The 15433-nt window shown below is 32.4% G+C and overlaps 1 pseudogene; it reads right to left on the bottom strand.

Moving 5' to 3' along the window:
* Positions 1–215: 215 nt before the first annotated feature.
* LOC149553679 (receptor-like protein 4) overlaps positions 216–15433 on the bottom strand; it is a 79106-nt pseudogene continuing 63888 nt past the window's right edge.

Genomic DNA, 15433 nt, shown 5'->3' with positions numbered 1-15433 from the left:
CTCATTGTGGAGTGCACCTCTATAATCATCATTTCCTACTTTTCATACCCAATTACATAGAGGGAATAACTAGCTATTTGAAATACCTTTTAGTATAGACACTTCCATTAATTCATGCATTGATATGCCTAGAACTACTAAAACACAAATCATGCAATGTTTTAAGATTGATTGGTCTAGTGTGTTGTGAGATGATGGATCCATCATTAAATGACCTAAAAAGCCTTAGGGACTTGTTCTTCCATCTCATTGCTATTAAGTAATACCAGTTGAAGTTGTTAAAAGCCTAGACTATTCAGAATCATGCCTGTGTTTATTTGACAAAATCCGCTTTTCTAAGACATGCCTGTCCAAGCTCCAAAAAAATACTACCTTTCAAACTATAAGAGCTCAAGTTCAGGCTTATCAAGGTTGAGAAATTGGTGATTTTCTCACTTATGAAAATCTAAATCTTTAAACCTTGACTCCCAAGATCAAATCACATTATAACAAGAGTTGAGCTATCTTTATTAGTGCCATACATTCCATGTAGAAGGAGCACATGGATCTCCATTACATTACATTCAATTAGGATTTTAAAAATATTCTTTCAATGCTTTCATAGTTAAAACTGATGATGTTTTAGTTGTGAAATCTATTGGAATCAATGCATAGTTCTCAAGACCACTGATTATTGGAGTTCTAGTAAGAGGTGCTAATATTATGCTCATTGTTGGTTTGGTAAAGTTTTGAGCAGTCTGCTACAATTGAAATGTAATGAAGCTTCCTACTCCCTTGAAGATATCTATCCGATGTAAATTTATGCCATTGAAAATAATGTCAAACACTTCCTTCCCAATAGTAGTAATACCTAAATCATTTTTTGTCAAGTGAGAAACCAAAGCCTATAGTGCAACCTTGTATCAACATACTTATAGTCCACATTAGAAGTCAATGTAAGAGGATTTTGATACAAATGAGCTAAGAAATAATCATGAGCTTGATTTGTACACTTTATTAGATTATGGGTTGACAATGCCTTGCTTCCATTGAGGCTATTAACACCATTGATGTTCGATTGCCAAGAACACCCAAAATTATATGTATCATTTTTAAAGCTAGGACCAAGAGCCACATGTCAGGTGGCAACAATTCACCAAGATTACATGCTTACCAATTGAGGGTGAAGCATAAGACAATGAAGTTACCTAATGATTTCAAATGACCCAACAATAGGGGCATATGTAGCAAAGTTATATAGGCATAAGATAACTTCACCATCTTTTTCAGAAGTAAAACAATCTAAATAAGTAGCAAACTTGGTAGTTTCATCTAACCAAGGTGATCTCTGACTAAAGAAGACTTCCTTTATGGAGTGCACATGGCTTATATCAAATTGGATCAATAGATAATGTGACATTTAGTAGTCCATTCCCATGACTTAACAATATTTGATGAATTTAAGTGTGATTTATCCCTTCCTCATGAATGCAAAAATTTGTACTTTAAACTAGCAGTGGTGGTCCTCCATCCTTTCCATAGTGGATGACTATTCATAAGAAGAAGCCAGGGATATATTAAAATTTTAAGAAAATTTGGGCAATGTTTCTTCTCAATTAATGTGGAGGATGAAGGTAGTTGAAGCTGGGTCGGGATTGGATTCCTTTTGTGGTTTGAGGTCTTCTAAATAGTTTGTGTATGTTGTAGTCTAGCCTGTCTATAATTGATGCCTTACATTTTTTCTCTATTACTACTAGTAGCTATTATGCTTAGACTATATTGATTTTGAATATAATTTCATGATTGTAGATATGAATCAATCTTAATTATTATTTTCACAATTTTCCCATGCAGTCCTGAACTTAGTAGTTTTCTGGGCTAATTTATTGCCCTACATTTGGTAATCATTTTTTGCCTTTCATGGATTTGTCTAATTAACATTTATTTTAAGTTAAAATTTCCTTCCATAAATAAATTACTATATGTTTATTTGATCAAGAGGCTTAAAATTATTACAAATCAAATTTTGTAGGGTCTTTGAATAATGTAAAGCTACACTTGGTTTCTTCTTCTTACTGAATTCAACACTTTTAAAATGTTATTTCTAGTGTTGGACTTATCATAGAGAACTAAGATAAGTGTTCTCGTAAGTGTTCTCATCTAAGTTAGTTTGGAAACATTTTCATTCGTCCTATAATGCCATTTCTAAAATCTTACCACTTGAAAGTTAAATCCCAATAGGCTATGCACATATTACATGAGCCACATAGAGATTTTGTATTCTTTGGTTTTTGTATGGTATTTTGCTAAGAAAAATGTTATTGATCTCTAATTTATAGTTGGAAGTAGCTATGAAGTGGGAAGTTAAGTCCCATAGCCTTCCTTGCATTGCATTTTGAAACAAATTTTATCTTTTCTGTTCCCATTTTAACTTTAAAATCTTGTAGAAAGATCCAATATTCACAGATGCTATTCTCAGAGATAACTTAGATTCTTTTCAAAACATTCTTAGAAGATGCCATCAAGAAAGGTTGTAGCAAAAACATGTACAACAAGAAGAATTAGTAAGTGAAATTTTTATTCTTTATTAACCTTGCACATTCTACTTATGGTTTTAAACTTCTAGGTTGTGCTTGTCTGTATGAAGGTTTTCCTAGTGGAAAAATTAATTCTTTGCTTGCTTTGGCATTTAGATTTTTCATGGTAGTGCTTATTGTGCTTAATGAATTCATTTCAAGTTTTCATGTATTCTTGTAAATGAATTAAATAAGTGATGTTGTTGCTTAAATAGGAAACTAATTGTTTGTTTCTCTATTTGTTGAAGAATTTATTTTATCATGAAAAATCCTCTTTTGATTTTGATATTTACTTAGAATGTGTAGCAATCTGTAATTAATACTTATATTAATTCTAACCTTCAACTTGAGACATATAGAGTTTTTCTTGTTTAAGGTACTACCTCTTTTATCTTTTCTAATTCTATACAGGATTTGTATGTGGTAGGCACTTCTTAATGCCGATCCTTTTGATATTGATGCACAATAGAAGATTGAAGAAATGATTCGATAGGTATGAATAATTTGATCATAGTGAAGATTATAGAAGAGTCATAGAAGCATAGACTATATATGTTGTTATATATGGCTAGTATGAAATCATAAATAGTGTGTTGAATACATTATTTATAATTGTGTGAGTTAAATGGTTACTTTAGTTAATTTACCTTACTAAAATGTATATGCTTCCTTAAAGAAAAATGAACAGACCACAATGATCTAAGTAAAGTACTAATTTCTAGGAGCTTTAGGATCTGCCTATATTTAATGTTTGAAATCTAGCCATTTTTACTAGACCTAATAGGACCTCAAAAATTAGTCTAGAGGAGAGGCCTAAAATTTGTGATGTGTGATTTCAAATTATAAATTTTTATGTAGACAAACATTTCTTAAAGAAAGGTACTACAAATTATATGCATATTTGTCTATAGCTTCTTCAAAAGACCTTGGATAATTATTTATATGTAATTGAATCATTTCCATGATCATCTTTTGATTTTTTCTATAAATCTATTTTCTATAAGTAAAAATTTTATTGATACATAATGATCTTTGCTATATAATTTATTTGATTGTCTCTTTTATAGTCTGTATTACAAATATATCACTGAAACTCCTACTCATTTCTAAAGCATTGTGAAATTACTAACCAAGATTGTTCAAGAATATATCCTAATAATAAAATGACTAGAATAAAAGAAATTATGCATCTTTAATATAATTTTGGTTCTAAAGTGCAATGTATTTCTTATCTTTTGTCAAATCCAGTGGCTAACTTACTTTAAAAGCATCAATTTGTGTCTCTAATCCATTGTTGATCTTTCTTTAGCATTTATTTTCTTTAAGAAATCATGCAATGCTACCCCTAATTGTCGTACATTAAAGAATTTCCTAGTCCATAGCCCTTAAATAAACAATGTTGACCAAGTTGAGATTAGAAACATTATTCAACACACTTTCACTTATTTTTTCCACTTCGGCTTCTACATCAATACTAACATAGGGGATAGGAGCCCACAACAAAGATGAAGATCATTGGTCTATGGTGTAAGTTAATCAATGAGGAGGAGTTCTTAAACCATATTGTGCAACCAACAAATATGAAGTGCCTCACACCCTTGTAAGTATTTCAATATTCTTAGCTTCTTTAAGGCATTCTATAAAATAGTTCACATGCTTTACCTATGATTTGACATTTTGCATGCATCCTGCACTCTCTCATTAGGCTGATGATGGATTACAGAGAGTGATCTGAAATGATGATGCTAAAAAACACACACAATCAAATCCAAAACAAACTTGCATTACAAATGGATTGTGGAAATCTAATATTGTTAATTTTGCATGCATGTCTACTAGGACAATCAGGACAATCATTCTTTGTAATCCATCATTAGGATGAGAGAGTGCAAGATACATGTAAAATTTCAAATCATAGGCAAGGCATGTAAATTATTTTATAGAATGCCTCAAAAAAAAATTGACCAATTCTTGGCAGTTCTTTACCAAGCATTGGTCAAAATTTTGATCAATGCCTAGAAGTTTTCAACCAAGCATTGGTCAAACTTTCGACCAATGCTTTGAAGTTTTCATCCAAGCATTGGTCAAAATGTCAACCAATGTCTAGTAGTTTTTGACCAAGAATTGATCAAAATTTCAACCAATGCCTGGTAGTTTTTGACCAAGCATTGGTCAAAATTTTGACCAATGACTAGTAGAAATTGCACCAGGGCTCTGGAAAGTTTCTAGCCAATGGATTGGTCAAAATTTTGACCAACTAGTAAGTTGGTCAAAATTTTAATGAGAAAACATCGACCAATTGGATGGTCCAAATTTTTACCAACCTAGGTCAAAATTTTGACCAATATTAGTCAAAAAATGGGGTTGAATGTACTAGTGAAAAATGGTATCTACATCACTCAATCTATGTATATCAAGGAGATACTGAAGAAATTTGGAATCAAAGATTCAAGACCAGTTGGAACCCCTATGTCTACTAGACACAAGCTCTTCAAAATTATGATTCCAAAGAAGTAGATCATTCCACATATAGATCAATGATTGGAAAATTGCAGTATGTAGTACACACAAGGCATGATATTACTGCAGCATTTTGAATAGTGGCAAGATTCTTAGCAAATCCTAAAGAAAATAACATGATGGTAATCAAGAGAATCATGAGATATTTGAAAGGTACTAAAGACTATGGCTTATGGTACAAACTTGGATGCAATTTGGACTTGAAAGTATTTACTGATGCTAATTGGACAGGAAGTATTGATAACAAAAAAAGTACTAGTGGTGGAACATTCTTTCTTGGTAAAAGACTAGTGTCTTGGACAAGCAAGAAGAAAAATTGTACATCTAAATCCACAATAGAGGTAGAATATGTGATAGTAATAGTTAACTATTCTAACATTGTTTGTTTCAAACTATTTTTGGAAGGAATAAAAATAGAGGTCAAGGATACTATAGTTATATACTTTGATAACACCAATGCAATCAATATATCAAGGAATCTAGTGATGCATACCAAAACAAAGCACATTGATATAAAATATCACTTCTTAAGAGAGTTGGTGCAGGATAAAGAAGTTAGATTGGAATATGTTAATACAAAAGAATAGATTGTAGATGTATTCACTAAGCCCTTACCTAAGGATGCATTTCTATATTTAAGAGGTAAGCTAGGGGTCATTCCCCTATTAGAATCTCACTAAATAAAGTTTAGTGATGCATCAAAAAGAGCTAAGTTGAAGATCAATCGATTGATGCAAAATTGACAAGGGAATATTGCAAATGAATCAGTACTTAAGGTACATTGGTATTAACAAAATTGTTGTCTCTGGCATGTGTTTTCAAAGAGGGAGATGTTTACTATCATGTAACTAAGAAATTTTTGGAACAAGAATAAAATAAGGAACTAAAAGAGGGATAAGTTTACTATAATTTCAAAGGAGAAGTTTTCTATAAGAGGGAGAAAATTCCAAATGAACTTGAAAAAAGTTGTTGCAGACAAAGAAAGATTCCAATGAAAGGAAGAGCTCATACTGAAAAAGGGAGTTCTCAAGAATGAATCCAAAATTTCATTGTGCTATGACATGTTGTGTTTCCATCAATGTCAAAGAGGGAGATTGTTGGATATAGTTGATTAATTATGTATTGTCTTTGATGTTACACAAATTTCATATCATTATTAGTCAGTATATGTTGAGTTCACTTAGGTAGTGAAGATAGTTTTTCATATATACCAAGTGTTCTTGTGATTGCATAGTTTAGAAGACAGTGTCTATTGAGTTCACGTGAGCATCAAAGGAAAGTATATAGAAGATGAGTGTTAACTGAGCTCACTCGATTAATGAAGGAGAGTTGGATGGAACCAATGCTAACTGAGTGAGCTTGGTTGCCAAAGGAATTTTGTAAGTTTGCAATTTTAACCGAGCTTCTATTGGTTAACACAAGAAATCACATCTAAGTTAGTTTCTATTGAGTTGGGTTAGCTAATGAAGGATTTTCTTATTTTGGCATATTAACCTCTATTGATTCCAGCTAACTTAGGTGATGAATATTAACTATTTTAAGTTGTATTTGAGCCAACTTGACAATATGAAAGATATAAGTATAAGGTCAAGTTGTGGTTTCAAAGTGTGGATGTGAAAGTATGAAGATGTTATTGAAGATTTAATGATGAGAAGAGGAAGAAATTTGAAGGATAAGAAGAATTTCCTTGTGGAGCAGAAAAGCTACATTTGATCAGGAAGGATCAGGTACAAGCCAAAATAGAGATCTACAATCAGCAATTTAGTTGCATTTAAATTAGGTCATCTCATTGTTACTCTTTAACCATTGTATCAGTGATCTAAATCTCTTAATAGAGTTGGCTTAATATCTATTTGCAAATCCTCTAACAAGGTGGTAGTTCTATTGAATTGTCTAAAGGCCTCTATCAAGGCCACTCCTCATAAGGTGATTAAATCCTTTAATGGGGTCACACCTAAAATTGTGTTTTGCAACCTTTAATAGGGTTGGCTCCTAACAAAGCTCACTTCAATAGAGTAAAAATAGTAAATAGTTACAATTGGTGGTTTTTTCCAAATTGGGGTTCCACGTTAAATCTTGGTGTCAAATGTGTTCATGCTATTTTATTTTATATGTTTACAACTAAGTTAAAGTAATAGTAATCATAGATAACATCTAAATTTTATATGTTGAGCATTTACCAAGCACTTACCAAGTTACAACATTTTATGTGTGTTTACCAAGCATCAGCAGTATTTAGTTTTTAGTTTGTATTTTTGTACTAACATCTAAGGGATCTGGTATTTATTTTAGTAGTAACTAATACACCCCTCCCCTCTCATTTACTCCTCCTATATTTCTAACACACACAACACATCTTTGAAGTATCCCTCCCCCTTATTAATAGCTCCTTTCCCAATCACATTCATGTAAGTATGATTTCTCATCAAGATAGGTGGAAAATTACAAGGATCAAATGATGAAAACATAGACTAGGAAGCTAAATATAGAAGCCATATCCCTAAATCTTGACTTGAAGTAGCTAATAATGCTTGATATTTTCCCATGTGATTCTTTCCTTTATCAAAATATGAATGTGAAGAAGAGGGTGAAGTAGTCATTCCTGAAGGTAGACTAATTTGATTCCTTTTGAGAAAATTGTTGAGTTCATCAATCTCTTTCTTATAACAATGATGTTATTTATTTCCATTCTTCTTGTAATATGCACTAGTAAGAAACTCCTTCTTAGATGATTTACCCTTATTGTTGGAGTTGTCTTGTGGTGAGGAAGATTGTTGTGTGGAGGTAGACTGATGTGTAAAGGAATTTTTTTGTGTCTTTGATTGTGATTTTGGCTTCCACTACTTTTGCTTCTTGTTGGAATTTTTACCCTCTTGATTCCCTTGATTCCCTGCATTAGCCACCAAGGCTTTAGACTTGGAATATTGGAGAATTCCCATAGTCATTAACTTTTCATGTTCTAAGACCAACATTCCTAAAAATGACTGTAATGAAGGCTTAGTGAAGGCACTTCCCATTGTTAATTTGTGATTATTATAAGTTGAAACAAAAGCCACATATTCAAGAGGAAGATGAGTCATTACATTTTTGATCAACTTTCCATCCTTCATGGGTTCACCATAGTCCTTAAGTTGTGCCCTATACATGTCTACTTGGGTAAGATAATCTTTCATGGTGTCAAAATTCCTAGGATCCAATTTGAGAATATTTTCCTTAATGGTGTAGGCCATATCATCATCTACTATCCCCTATAATGCTTCAATTTTATCCAAAACTTCTATTGAATTGATAATGATTATGATGTGATATTGGATAGGATCTAAGATATTCTTTAACAAGGTTCCTAAGGCCATCTCTTATTTTGATTCTCAATCTTCTTTGTGAAACTCATTAGCATCATCATTAGGTTTCTTATCAGCACCAATTATATAATGTAGTAAACCTTTTTCAACTAATGGTTCATTTATCTTTTCTTTCCAAGTAGCATAATTATGTGGGGTTAACTTAGAAAAAGAACCTATAATGCAAAAGAAAGAGCACAATATCAAGGAGACTTAAGAACACAAGACACACGACCTCTTTTGACTCAATCAAAGAATCCCCCACAAAATGGATGATTTTGGCACTTTATACTTAGTGCATGTACAATTTGTCAAGACTCAAAATTCAAGCCCTAATTTTGAGTACCATTAAAAAAAATCAAGCCTTATAAGTGATTTTTGATGCATGTGTACCTAACTATATTTGTGAGGCCTTATAGGTGTTTAATGTCTCTAACATTTTTCATTTAGTGTATCCACTCATCCCATAAAGATAAATTGCTAGTATGAGCCATTTCATATAATCCTATTTTGAGCAATGTCCAATTCTGCATTTTTGCCTGTATTAAACAATGACATAGAGCATGTTTGAAATTAAATATCTCACACCCAGTAATGTTTTATGACTCACTACTTTGGGATTGTTTAGTGTTTGTACCAAAAAACCTATGTTTCAAATTTTGATTTGTTTCAAATCCATTTAACTAGGTTTTGAATCCCTCAAAGTTGTTCATTTATTTTTGTCATGTTGATGTGAATTGTTCAAACTTCTAGAAGGACTTGTTTGACTTGCTCTAGCTTTAACCTAATTGAGTAAAATGAAAAAATTCCTTTTGTGTTGCATTCTAGAGATCAAAGACTTATTATGTTTCTGATTTGAGCTTATGATGAATCTGTTTGATTAGTTTTCGAACACGAAGGTGAGATTAAATGGATTTTACCACTATGCTCTCCTCTAAAAATACATTAAGTGTGCCAATTTTCAAATCTTGATGAATCCATCTACATAATTTCCCAGGTCCATTCCATTTGCAAAAAATGCTTTTTCTAAAATTGTTTCTAGTCTACAAATTTTGAGTATCCTACTTTCACCACTCACCAAATTTACCTACTTATTTTTCATGAGCCCAAATCATAGATTTATATTCTCCTCATGACAGTGAACAAGTTCTCCAATTTTTGTCTCCCTAAGTGTTAGTTTGCCTAGTTTTCAAAGCCAAATCCCAATGTGTTTTATAGTTTTTGACATGTTTTCTTGGAGGAAATTCTAAGAAGGAAAATTTGATAGTTAATATCTATTGACTAAGAATTCTTCATTAGATGAGATTTGTTAGGTCAAGAGTATGTAGAGAAAAGAATTAGTTGGTTTGATCTTAGCAGTTAGGTGTTTGGGTCAATTTTTAAGGCCAGTCAAAGGACCTCTTGGCACAAAATTCACAAGTTGTGGAAAAAGATGGATTAAGTTTTAGAAAAGTTGAAAAAATGATTAATATTGATTGCAATTAGTATCAGATGATCTATAGATCAATTTGAGATATCATTTGTTCAAAAAAAAATAAAAAAAATTAATCGAACCCACTTTGGGCCCAACTAATTTTTACAGATTGACTAGACATTACAGATTGAAATTTTGATTAAAGTATTATAATTGTTTCTTTTAATCATTATAATTACTTAGAGTGTCACATAATTTAGTCTAAGATTGAACAAGCATGCCAACTCTACACAAAGTAAAAAGGAAAGGAAAGATTGAAGAAATTGATGAGAAGAAAGTTAAGGAAGTCTCTCACAAATGGAGTCTTGTTAAAAAGTAGAAACCAATCGAGAGGAGATCACCAAGGAGGAATATGTTGCATTTTATTATGGAAGAGGAGAATAATAGAATAGGAAATTATAGTGTATAGAAGTTGGTATGCAAGAATAGTAAAGGGAAGAAAACTTGGATTGGCCTATGAGAAGTTAATGAAGAAAAAGTCAAGGCAACCTTAGAGAAGGGGTGAAGTTGGGTGGAGAGGGAATGGATCCACATCCTATAAAAGGAAAGTTTGATCTAGTAAATGTGGAAGATCTGATTCAGAGAGAACTAGAAAGATGGCATATATCAGCAAAGCCATAGTTCATGCTTATGATAGATCAAACTGAGTTTTCAACTATACATTGGATCCATGTGCACCTGTGTACATAATTGTTGGAGATGGTGGTAATAGGGGAAAATCACCATAAGTCATGCTGATGATCCGAGAAATTTCCCTAAACCTTCTTCTATACTAGACACCTTTATGGGAGGTCTATGTGCCTATAATTTTACTTCTAGTCCAACAACGAGGAATTTTTTTGGGATAGGCAGCTTGACTTTAGCACATATAGAGAGTAGTTTATGGCATGGAATTCTTGAGGTGAAAAATGAAACTCATGCACTATGCACTTGGCATCAAAATCAAGATGCTTACAATAACAAAGGGGATTAGATATATATTGTGAGGTAGCCAAGCTTTGGTTCAAACCAACCCAAGGTGATGACAAACATTACCATGTTATGAGATTGGAATGTCCTAAACAATTTCCTATATGTATCTTTAAAAGTGCAAAAAGGGTAATGTGAAACACAACATGCTTGATTGCTTGACTACTTGCATGGCTCTCTATTGAGGAATCAATTTTGACCTTTTAACTTTGGATTAGTACATGAAGCATGTCAAGGGGACACCCACATTCAATGAGGTTCACATACATGAGAAAAGCATGCTAATTCTGAAGGAATTATAGGTAGCTTTTGAAAGCTCAATTTATGTTTCTCCAACTGCTAATGGTTAGAATTTGCACTTGGGTGTTAGCCTTTCTAGATCTTCACTACTATAAGCCTAGTTAATGGTTACACTAATTAATTGGAAATGAAGGATATGATGTCCATGCAAGAGAAAAAAAATTAGATGTGTAGAATATCAACTCACCAACACACCCTTATATGCGAATTTGGTTTGGAGCTATACAAAGTCATTTTAAATAAATAAGGAAAATGGGAAAGTCAAGAGGCTTGTGTTTTCTTGAATGACTACTCCATATCCTTTATCCCACATTAATTGGGAATGAAGAATTTTAGTTTTTTAAATACACCTACATATTATATGCTTGTTTTCTTCAAGACAATGCCTTTTCAAAGGCAAAGACAATGCAAGTGGGGCCTAGATAGGTGGAAGGTCAGTTGGAGTTATTTTGCATGGACATGCAAATCTAGGTGCCCATGTGGATCAATGGCGAAGTTAGATCTAAAAAGTAACAAGGTACCACATGGTACAGATTTTGTGGAGGCTATGATGTGGTAATTCAAGATTAGAAGTCACAAGATTATGACATGTACGCCACATCCAATGGCTAGCACTTCCCTACATTATGGAGATGCAAAAAAGTTAAGTGGGGAAGTGCCTAGCAACCACACCTCTATTTATGGTGACATGGTAGGAGTGACTCTCAAACCAATAAAAAAGTGCCACATGGTGATGATGTGGTAGGTGATGATGCAGAGTAGTGACATGGTAGTGGAAAGAAGTCTAAGAACCAATGAGATGCTAACACATGGTAGTTACATTTTAGCCAATCAAAGGGTGCCATGTGGTGCCTAGTGGGAAATGATGATTAAAAGTTTGACAAATAAGATGGTGACACATGAAAAATTTTAGCCAATAAGAGGTTGACATGTGGTTGTCAACCAGGAGAGTTGACCCAGGTGGGAAAAGGTGCAAAATTTTTAAAAATGAAATATTAATATTTTATCATTTCATTCTAAAAAATTTGAATGCTCAAATCCTCATTTGAAAAATTTGAAATAATTTTGAGTTTCCATAGTTTTGACTATAAAATTTTTTAAAATTTTTCATTTAAATGCTTTGAGCTTGCAATTGGAACCCATTTCTTCAAATGGCCACCACAGGGGTTATTTTCATCTAAAATATCAAGTATCATATACCATTGGAAAGTCTTGAGATGAGGAATCTAGATATGGAATTAGATTTTGAGCAGGTCTTCACTGGTTCAAGTTATAGGTAGAAATGTGAAATTTGGGCCTTCTTATTAAAATTGATGAAAATTCAAAACATTGTTATAATTCTAGTAGAAGCACATGGAAAAAGGTCTGTTGAGTTAGTTTTGAGAATATTATGCCATTCTGGTAAAATTTGGCTCCATTTTTTAGTTATGAGTAAATATTTGTTTCTCAGTTGTGATGAATTTTAGGGTTTAAGTTGGAGTCATGATTGAAGAATCAGATCTTTTTGGAATGAAAGAGGAAATTAATGCAGAGCCCTCTGTATTTATCTTCAAGGTCCTAGTGTGGATTGCCTCCCTCAGCGCTCTACCCACACACTCAAGATCTTCAAGCTCTGATACCAATATGATGCAGAGCCCTCCATATTTATCTTCAAGGAATATTAGTTCAACTCAAGGGATTCACAATAGGCTGGTACACCCTCAAGGAACCAAGAACATCTCAAAGATTACAACAAAGAACCCTGACATTATACACCAATAAAGACAACATCTTCACTCACATAATCAAATTGCTATGTCTGATTGCATTGTTAATAACTTCAGTTACAAATAACTTTTTGAAACACCCTTTGGATAAATTGTTACAAACTAGGTATAGTAAAACATATTAAAATATGGTACCCATCCAATAAACCAATTACAAGTTATGGTCTTTTTATCAAGACCCATTTTCTCTGTCATAAACCATAACCAAAACTGGTAACTCTGCCTAGGGCATCAAATATCTTTCACAAAAAAAAATTTAAATAATCTCAAACCAATTCCACATTATCCATCTATGATTCTAGTTTCCAAATCTTTAATCCATTTATTGTTCCCATTCATATATAATTTTTCAAGCACAAATCCCTGCCTTCATCTTGAATGGATATCTTTAAAAACTAGTTTCCACTCAAATCATCAGAAATTTTCCAAATCTAAATGAAAATGATTCAAACCAGTTGTAAATGAAAATTAGTTCACATATCTTTCCAATTAATATCATTAGAGATCTTGAGTCTCCAAAATATGTCTGCATCACACGCTGTAACATGACTGTATTCAGCGAATCTCAAATCTGCAAACATCCACTTTCACCAAAATACCCATAACTTATTCATTTCTTCATAAAATTGAACCAAACCAAAAGCATGATAAGAAAGATTCATCATATTACATATCCATTACTATATTACATGGTTTCTAGGCTTTAAATAGCCGTACAAGGCCTAGAAACTACTCTAAAACTTAAAAAAACCAATCAAAACCACAACAATAAAATGCACCAAAAATGTATCAAAGTATTTCCTCTTCTCCAAATTTATTTGGTTCGACCATACAATGGTTTTTATATCCATTTGACAGTTATAAACCTTCCTAACTACCCCCAAGACCAACCATATACCTTTTTACATCATTTTTCTATTATTAACAACTTTCTCAAAGTTGCTTTTTACACAACTTTTACATTTTTGACAAAAAAATGGCTTCATAGCCTTTACAACTTGACCCAAATACAATACAAATGACTCAAATGACTTTAGATGGATGTCAATAGATCCATTCACCAATTAAATAAACATTTTTACATTATTTATCATATTAAGACCTCCTTTGACAACTTATTACAAATGGCTTCTCTAGCTTTTATATCTTTGTCTTCTTGAAATTTAGGTGCCTCTACACCAGAAATAGAAAATATCTCTTGGTTAGGATTGAATTCTTTCATTCTATATATATTTTTCTCTCTTTCAGAACAAGGGAGGGTTCCAATTTTGAAGAAAATTACTCACTATTGTGATACCATGTGTGTTCCAATCTTGAGTGTTCTTAGATTTGTGAAACTAGGGTTCTAGTATTGATGTGTTCTCATCACTATGACACCACATTCTTTAGCATAATTTCTCTTGTATGAATAGTAGTAGTGAAGATAATATAGCTATTTTTGATATGTTAGGCATTCCTATATTTTAATTTCATGCATTTGAATGTATAGTTTAAAGGAAATGATTACAAATTAGTAGATTCTCTTTAGTTTCATTCTAATTCTTATCTCTTATGTCTTGAATCTGTAATCTTATGTGGTTTAAGGACAAATAACTAAGACCCATTTTCAATCCCTTTAAGGTTGTATGTTTGATATGCTTTGCTGTTGGAACAAAGGGCCAAGTAAATGCTTGATGTGTTTGACAAGGTTACTTCATAAGAATGAGATCTCTATGAACACTAATATCTAATTCACAAAATGATAAGATAGATCTAATATCTAGGTGTATGGAATACATCATTGTTATCATAGATATATGTGTTCAATTTGTGGAATTGCCCAATAGATAAGGCACTAACCAGCTACAAAATCAAGTTGTTCATATTGTTGCATATTTAGGGTTTTTCTGAAATCAACATCATTAATCAAATATATTTCCCTTTGATGTTGAAGAACTGAAAAGGATGCCTTCACTTAGCTTATCAATTTCTTAAGTCATGTTATTAGCAATTCCATGTCTGAGATCTGTGCATAAGTATTAGAAGATTAAGGGTTTTATCTACTTGGTCAAGATTCAAGTCTATGTTTTAGCACTGGTACCATATAAATGAATCTAAGGTACAATCACCTAAGTTTTGCATAGCCTAAAGTAGAAGAAGAGTCTAGCCTTATAGTTGTCCTAGTGTCTAAAAGGATGTGTTAAGTATGGGAATTAGTTTCCCATAGATGTATCTTGTGCATGTACAGTTGACCACTTGTCAAAATAGGCCTAAGTGGACTTCTATTTTTATGGTTACAATAGAAAATATTAAGTTATATATGGCTCAACAAGATAAGACACAAGACCACTCAAGGATTTAATTAATTACAAGTGCTAAAATAGGCCAAAAATGACCAAATGTTGAACGTACTATGTCCACTCAAAATTACTCCAAACTGATACCAGATCTAGAAAGTAGAAAAAAATTATGCACTTTTAGAAAAAATAGCACCTAAATGTGTGTCCATATGAGCTTGAACAAAGCCTT

Source organism: Cupressus sempervirens, chromosome 6 (genome assembly GCF_028749045.1).
Source record: "Cupressus sempervirens isolate cs-2001-9-10 chromosome 6, ASM2874904v1, whole genome shotgun sequence".
Classification (NCBI taxonomy): Eukaryota; Viridiplantae; Streptophyta; class Pinopsida; order Cupressales; family Cupressaceae; genus Cupressus; species Cupressus sempervirens.
The sequence above is the reverse complement of the archived record's forward strand: the minus strand, read 5'-3'. Positions and strand labels throughout refer to the sequence as shown.